Consider the following 8,740-nt stretch of genomic DNA (forward strand, 5'->3'; position numbering starts at 1 on the left):
GAGGTATCTGCTCTCAGCCTGCACATTAAGGGTGATTCAGTTATTCTTTAATTTCTGGCCATGGTGTCCCATGGTGTCTGAGTAAAACTGTGCTACTGGGCATAGACTATCCAGCTGTGTCCCAGCTCTTCCCTATGATGCAGTAAGTCCTCTCCTAATCTCATTTACCTTTTACTCTCCTGGCTGAGATGAGAGAGCGTCTGAAACAGCATCCATTAGGAAAGTGAGAATTCTTTTCCCTTTTGGAGTTTAGTGATATAAATCTCTGATGGCTGCGTCTTCAGAGAAAAATAAAACCAAGCTCACTCACAGTGTCTGGTGCAAAATTCCCCCGATTGCCTCCCTTACCCAGGTCCAGGCTGGGTGACAATGCTAAGAAAGGGAGAGAGAGACAACAGATGGCTGGAAGGTTGCTGGTGAGAAATGAGGAGGCAGGTACCCACATCTGAAGGGGTTTGGGAAGCCCTCTGATCTCTGCTTTGGCGTTCACCGAACCTCCATTATATTCCCGGTTCTTCGGGGTCAGGACCCTGGGTGGCTCCCTCATGTTCCGCTCTTGGAAGTCTTGCTGACATTGTCTAATTCATCCTGTTAACTTCTCTGTGTGGCAGGTGCAGTTATCACCAGGCTATTGTAGGGGAAATGGGGACCCTGAGACCAGGGAAGCTTCTAATTCCTCAGTGGAATAGATTGGATCCTGTCTCTCTCAGCCTACTGTTTCCATCGTTTACTTCCATTTTGGGGGGTGGGGTGGGGTGGGGAAGAAACAAGAGAAATAATATAGCTTCCTGGTCTTTGCAAGAGTCTATGATGTCTGAGGGCAGAATTGGGGGTCCAACATTTGTGTCCTTCCTGGGTCTTGCCTGTCTTGTCTTTTCCTAGTTTTTTCCCTCCCTCCTTTTTGCTGGCCTTATTGTGAAAGGAAGGACTCTTTCCCCTCCTCTCCTTTCTTCCGCCCTCCCCCATTTACCATTTTTTTCCTTTTACCTCTCCTCTGTGGCCTCTTGACCTCCCCACAGAGTTACAAAAGTAAAATCCTTGAAGAGATGCTGCTGTGGGAATGTTAATGAGCCTTCCCCACAAAGGGGCAAAGACTTTACTTCACTGAGTTGGAAAAAAGCCCCTTTGAAAAGGGGTTTCTGTGTGTGGTGAAGTGGAGAGGGGAGGGGAAGGGGGGACAGGGAGGGAGAGAAAGAGCGAGAAAATGAAAGGAGGAGAGAGAAATGAGAGAGAGAAAAAGAGTGAGAGAGAGACACACACAGAGACAGAGAGACTGACTTAATAGCAGAAGAGAATATTAAAACACTTTTCATTGTTCAAATGACGATTTGATTTTTGGAAAACATTTCATGGTCTTTTGACCTTGTAAACTGAGCGCTTGCATTCCCAAGAAATTGAAGAGGCACTCAAGGGCATTGAAGATAAGGAAGGATAGGAAAAAGGGACTTCTTCTGGCACTCTACCCCCAGTTCCTTCCCATGTGTAGGAGCCTGGGAGGCTCTGGGGGAGTATTCTGGATGGGGCGAGCTGGTGGTGAAGACGGGCTCTTTCTTTTGGCTCTGTGGCTCCTTCTTATGCTATTTTCTAATTTTATCAACATTTTCTGTATTGGCTTTTCTATTGGCTGTTAGCCTAATATTTTTTTTCTCTCCTCAGGAATAGCTTAAAGTACTGTTGTGGTGTTTACATCCCAGAGCCAATTATCAAGCCAGACCACTTGAGCCTAATCCCTGCATCTTTCATTTGTGAGCACAGGTTGCCTCTGACTTAGTACAAACAGATGTGAAGGTATTGTTAGCATCAAAATTCAGTCCTCAAAAAGCAAAGATGAGTTGTTGCTTTTTAAAGAAAACCAGTCATTATGTTGGACTCTCAGAGATTTTCCAACACGTTTTGGTTTGTGATGTCCGCACGACACCCCCGTTAAAGAAGCCCTGAACTGTGAGGAACAAAGGAAAGGTGATCGGAATGAGATCCTTGGAAGAGAAAGACGAGGAGCTAGTGAGGAATGCTAATTTCCAGAGCTTTATACACCCCGCGGGATTCACCGTCCCTTTTGCTTACCCGTCACACGGGGAGTTACCGAATTCACATTCCTCCTCTCTCTCCTAGATCTACTGAATCTCTAGGGGTGGGGCCTAAGAGTTTTCAAGAAACTCTTAAATGATTCTTTTGCAGAGGCATTTGTGTTTGGTGGTTTCTAAACCTTGAGCTCTAGATTCCTAGGCAACTGCAGTGTTGCAGGAAATCCATGTACATGGGAAGGGAGTCCAGCCTGTGGCCAGAATAGATAACATACCTTTCACATGTAGTAACTCCTGGTGGCCAAATGTTTGCTGATTTTTTTTTAATTTTTAATAAAAAGGGGAGGGGCAGAGAAAGAGGGAGACAGAAGATCTGAAGTGGGCTCTGTGCTGACAGCAGAGAGCCCCATGTGGGGCTGGAACTCACGAGCCTTGAGATTATGACCTGAGCCAAAGTCTGCCATTTAACCAACTGAGCCACCCAGGCACCCCGGGATTAATGTGCTTTTAAGTCATTTAAAAGTGTTTCTAAACTCAGAGTGGCTTTTGTCCTAAAAATACAACTATAGTCATATCAGGGCCCAGCACATTTTTTTTTTTTGGCATTTTATTCAAGGCCTCTTCTGTCAGGACAACACGCTGCTCTGAGCACCCCTCCTTTTTCCTAATTTGTAGAAGAGGAGGCATCGTGGAGGCAGTTCCTCTCCCTCCAGAAGACTTAGGGTCCTACGAGGAGGAAGGAATCTGATGTTAATTGCAGAACTAAGTTCGGAATCTACAAAGGCATGGATGTTTCTATTGATAAGGGTAATCACAGTTTGGGCGCATTCTGTGTGCCATACCCTTTGACTATATAACCTCATTTAACCCTTAAAATAACTTTGTAAAGAAAGCATTATGTAATTATCATCTTAGACATGCAGAACACCTCAATTTACACATGAGGAAACTGAGGCTTAGTTCATAAAGAGCTGATAAATGGCAGGTTGAAACTGCCCCCAGCAATGCCTGATTGGCATTGCCTGTTTTTTGGTCCCAGTGACACTTTATTGCCATCCCACTGATTTCTGCCTCTGTTATAGACCTCACTTTCCGGCTGCAGACCTGGGGCATGACTCAAATGTCTAACTCCTAAACAAGATTTCCAGACCGACAAGGAAATATCTACAACAAATTTCAGTTCCCATAACTACCTACACTACCAGATTTTTTTTTTTTTTTTTTTTTTTTTTTTTTTTTTTGGTCTTGCTAGCATTCAGGGAGTCAGGCAATAAAGAGTACGGGGAAAGTGCCCTTTGCAAAAATTGACTAAATAAGAAAGCATGGGCAAACAATCCCTGGTCTTATTAGATGATTTCCGCCTGGCCTCTTTCAGGTGGCAGTTGCCATGGTGTTTTAGGGGCAAAGGGAGGGAGTGAAGATCAAGGAGGGTCATTCAGACTGAGGCTTGTCTGGTGTTTCTTTTCAGAGTTCATTCTGCAGTGGACGGCAGGAATTTAAACATTCATAAGAGGAAGGACAGGATTTATTCTTTCCTTCATTTCTCCATGTTACTCATGTTAAATAAAGGGGAAATGGGAGTTTGTGAAGAGAAGGAGGTAGTGGAACAGGAAAGGGAGGTTGTGGGGGAAGGGCCATGAGCCTGACCGGCAGTGGGAGAAGGCTAGGGTGGGGGTGGGGAAGATTGTGTGAGCATGTGTGTTTGCAGGGGAGAAATTATAGGAACAATTTTTTAAAGTTGAGGTTGAATATTTGAAAGAAAAGCAACAAAGGATGGAGATCAGGTAAAAACAGTAGGATGAAGGGGGAACATAATGAGAAAGAAAGAAAAAAAATAGATAATCCCAGGCCATGAAAAAGGAAAACAAATCAGATGGATGGGAAAGAAATAGTTAAGTTGTAGAGGCCAGTCTTTGGAAGAATAGCACATAGGGAGTGAAGTACCTCAGAAAATAGAGAGAATTGACAACCTATGATAGAAACATGCTCAGAGCCTTCAGGAAGAACCTTGAAGAAAAGGAGCTAGTAGACTCTCAAGGACTTTGGGAATGGAAGGGGCCAGAGGGATCATCTCTAAATGTCTAACTTTTCAGATAGGGAAACTAAGACCAAGGGAGGTTAAGTGACTTTTCAAGAGTTTCTCCAGACCAGATCATAGCTCAGAGAAGTTCCCTTTCCACTGCACCATGGGGCTCGTGGTGGGGAGAGAAAGAGAGAGAGAGAGAGAGAGAGAGAGAGAGAATCCCAAGCAGGCTCTGCACTATCAGCACAGAGTCCAATGTGGGGCTCGAATCCACAAACCCTGAGGTCATGACCGGAGCCAAAATCAAGAGTTGGATGGACACCTTACCAACTCAGCCACCCAGTTGGTACATTTCTTCATTCTACATTCCACTTAATTCAATGGAATCTATTTGTATATATATGTATGTGTGTGTGTGTGTGTGTGTGTGTGTGTGTGTGTGTGTGTATAGAGAGAGAGAGATGTAAAAATATATGGATATAATATATATATATATATATATATATATATATATATATATATATATTTAAATGTATACACAAAGACCAGGAGGAGAGGGGTCAGTGGATTTGGAGGAGAAATTGAGGATGATGGAGGAGGAATTTCATTACCAAATTCTTCACCATGAGATTGCTTTACCCCATGTGGTTCAATGACCTCTGTTCCCATCTTTTGGTCAAGAGGTAAATGTTACCTGTGTGTGTGTGTGTGTGTGTGTGTGTGTGTGTGTGTGTGTGTTTCCAAAAAATTGGATAGAAGTCTGAAAGGAAAGAGAGGGTAAAGAGGGAGATTGGGAGCAATAGGCCTGTTACTCAAGGGGTTATTTTTTCCATCACCTATCCCTATCTTTATACTACAAACCTTGCCATCCTTCTCATGCACAAACCATTTCCAAGTTGTCCATCTTTATTCAGTCAGCTTGAAATCCTAGTATTGACTTTTTTCTTGAAATGAAAGAAGGAACACATCCCTCCCTCCTCACCAAGATATCTGAAAATGGCCTTAGGAATAAACTCAATAAAGTCACATGACATAATTAAATATCTTGGAAAACAAACAAAAATGTGTCATTACCATTATGGTACTATGAAACCCCTTTTAAATTTAATATCTATTTAAAATAAAAGCATTAAAAATATATAGAATACAGGGGTGCCTAGGTGGCTTAGTTGGTTAAAGTGTCCAATTCTTGATCCCAGCTCAGGTCTTAATCTCAGGGTCATGAGTTCAAGCTCTGTGTTGGGCTCTGTGCTGGGTGTGGAGCCTAAACATATTTATATATTTATAATACATATTTTAAATATTTATATATAAATATGTGTGTATATATATATACACATAAAGATAATACAATTTTTATAAAAAACATTTATATGTATTTTTAAAAATATTTTTTATTTATTTTTATTATTTATTTTTATTTTTTTTCAAATACTTTATTTTTAAGTAATCTCTACAGCCAGTGTGGGGCTCAAACCCACAACCCTAAGATCAAGAGGCACATGCTCTACTGACTGAGTCAGCCAGGTGCCCCTATATGAAATTATAGTTTGGCTGTTCTCTGATGCCCACTGGTTATCCACTCTATGCTAGGTGAGCATGATGTATGTGAACATACCCTCATGTCCTTTCTGCCCTACAGAAACTCCTTTTGAAAGCCTACTTCACTTCTAGAGCTTATATGACAGACATTTCCATTTTTATTGGAGGAATCTGATGATTTTCTCACCTAGCTTTAACCTCTTTGTTTTATATGGATCCACATCAATCAACAAAATGTGTCTATTGCAACAATTTCTACATACAGTTTTACAATAAAATAATCAATGGGAATCAGTTGCTAGAGCATCATTTAAAAAAAAGTTTATTTATTTATTTATTTTGAGAGAGAGAGATGGGGTGGGGCACATAGAGAGAGGGAGAGAGAATCACGAGCAGGCTCCGTGCTGTCAGTGAAGAACCTGACACGGGGCTCGAACCCACGAACCGTGAGATCATGGCCTGAGCCGAAACCAAAAGTCGGACACTTAACCCCGACTTAGCCACCAAGCACCCCTAAAGCCATTGCTTAGGACAAAAATCACTTAGAGTCAAAGCTGAAAAAACCCTGAGGAAGAATATACCAGAGACTAGTTTGACAGAAGATGGTTTCTGTGGCTGACTATAGAATGATGTAGGTGGCCTGCATTTAGGGGGTAGGTAGAATAAAAAACATGCACCTAAAATTTTTTTTTATCTATCTATCTATCTATCTATCTATCTATCTCTGTGCCCAATGTGGAGCTTGAACTCATCACCTCAAAATTAAGAGTTGCATGTTCTACTGACTAAGCCAGCCAGGTGTCCCTACACTTCTATTTTTTTTTTTTTTAGATTTTTTTTTTGAGAGAGAGAGAGAGTGAGAGAGAGAGGGAATCTTAAGCAGACTTCACACTCAGCATGGAGCCTGACTTGGGGCTCAATACTAAGACCCTGGGATCATGACCTGAGCTGAAATCAAGAGTTGGACGCTCAACCGACTGAGCCACCCAGGGGTCCCTAATATGCACTTTTATTTAATTATTTAAAAATTTTTAGTGTTTATTTATTTTTGAGGGAGAGAGAGAGAACAAGCAGGGGAGGGGCAGAGAGAGAGGGAGACACAGAATCTGAAGCAGCCTCCAGGTTCTGAGCTGTTAGCACAGAGCCCGATGCGGGGCTAACTTACGAACTCTGAGATCATGACTTGAGCTGAAGCCTAACACTCAACTGATTGAGCCATCCAGGCGCCCCTAATATGCACTTTTAATATAAAATCACACTCATATTAGAAAGGGACAAGACACCTGAGACTCACTCTGGGTTCATTGAGTGGAATGCCAGAGTTTGAATGACTGCATTCTTTACATTGTTGTTTGTCTCTTTCTTTTGTAGACCTTAATGTAATTATAATTGAATTTATGTGTTGAAATTTAATTGGATTAAATTAATTTAAAATATTAAAATCCATCAACAACCCTCAGACCTGCTGATCTCTGTGACCTCCAGGAGTAAGTCCAGTAAAAAACCAAAGCAGCTTATAGGTTTATGATTCTGTTATCTCCAGATGGCAGAATCACCTCAGGATTTAAATTTAAGCCCAGACCAGAGAAATCCTTTTGGGACATAGGACCAAGCTAAGTCTTTCAATTAATTATACTCTCAACAAACATTTATCAACTGCATTTCATATTTCAGACACTGGGCCTGAATTGTGCAAGTAGAATAAAAAATATATACTTCTCTCAACACGAAATCACACTCATGACCACATCAAGAGAGGCACAAGAGAATTGAGATGCTGGGGTTACAAAGGTAAATAAGACATGGACCCTGTCTCTCCTTGAGAAGAGGGACAATGATAAACAGAGAAATAGAATACAATGTGAGAAAATTTTGTAGAAGCCTGCGTGAAGTTCCATGGGAAGAAGAAGGGAGATTTGGACTGATTGTCCACAGGCAATAAATTATCCATTCCTCCATTCTTTCCTCCTCTGTCTTTCCATCCATCCACCATCCATCCATCCACTGATGATAGGGAAAGATAGGATAAAATAGGCAGAGAGAGAAAGGTTAGGACCTGAGGTCCCTGGGTGGGGAAGAACACATATTTTGGAACAATGCTGGGAGCTTTTGACTACAGCAAACCCCCTCTGGTGTAAGGTTCCTCTTAAGAATGTAATAGATACCACCTACTCCCCCTCAGGTTCCCCTGATTTGACAGTCAAAATACCTAACTAAACAAAAGTAGACCATAAACCTTATGTTATATGAGGGACAGTATGACCAGTCTGACTCCTCACACGACAGAGTTGAGCCAATCAGAATAGACAACCCAGCACCTAGAGTTATCCAGCCAGTAAGGTAGAGCCTGAGAAGGAAGGAGGGGGAAGGGAAGGCGGGGCTGGCCAGAACCTTATAAAACAAAGACACTTGCCTATAGTCTTGGGCATTCATTTTCGAATATCCCCTCTTTGCAAAGAGAGCTTTCCTACTGTTCTTACTTTCTAAACTTATACTCTAATAAACTTTTGCCTACTGCTCATTTCGTGTCCACCTCTTCATTCTTCAAAATGGCCAAGACAATGAACCCTTGGTATTGAGGTAAAAAATCCTGCAATCCATCCATCCATCCATCCATCCATCCATCAGTTAAACAAATGTCTGTGGTTAGTTACTACATATAAAGCACTGTGCTAGAGGTTATAAATGCAAAGAAAATAAAAGCAGGCCCTTCTTGAGGGAGTGTTAATATGGCATAAGGGATGAAACAGGTAATCACGTAACGTTAACAGACTCTTTATGGGCCACTTCTTTGTGAAGAGGCTACATGAGGTTCTTTCCTTGGATGCTTTCTTACAGTAATCTTGTGAGGTGGATATTATTATCCTCCTTTTACCAGTTAGGAAATTGAGGTTTGGATAGATTAGTAATTTGGTGAGAGGCATGCGGTTGTGAATTATGGAACTGAGGCTCTAACACATTTGTCTTATAACAAAGTCTGTGCTCCAAAGAATCTGTGTATTCTGTGTGACTCTTTGGGTTTAAAGTGTCTTCACCACCTTATCCAATGCATGACTTTGGGCATTTTACTTAACTTCTCTGAGCCTCAGTCTCCTCATATAAAAGTGATTTAACAAAACTCAGTTAAAGCATTTGTGCTGGTGCCTGGCCA

The sequence above is a fragment of the Leopardus geoffroyi genome, chromosome B3 (genome assembly GCF_018350155.1).
Source record: "Leopardus geoffroyi isolate Oge1 chromosome B3, O.geoffroyi_Oge1_pat1.0, whole genome shotgun sequence".
NCBI lineage: Eukaryota > Metazoa > Chordata > Mammalia > Carnivora > Felidae > Leopardus > Leopardus geoffroyi.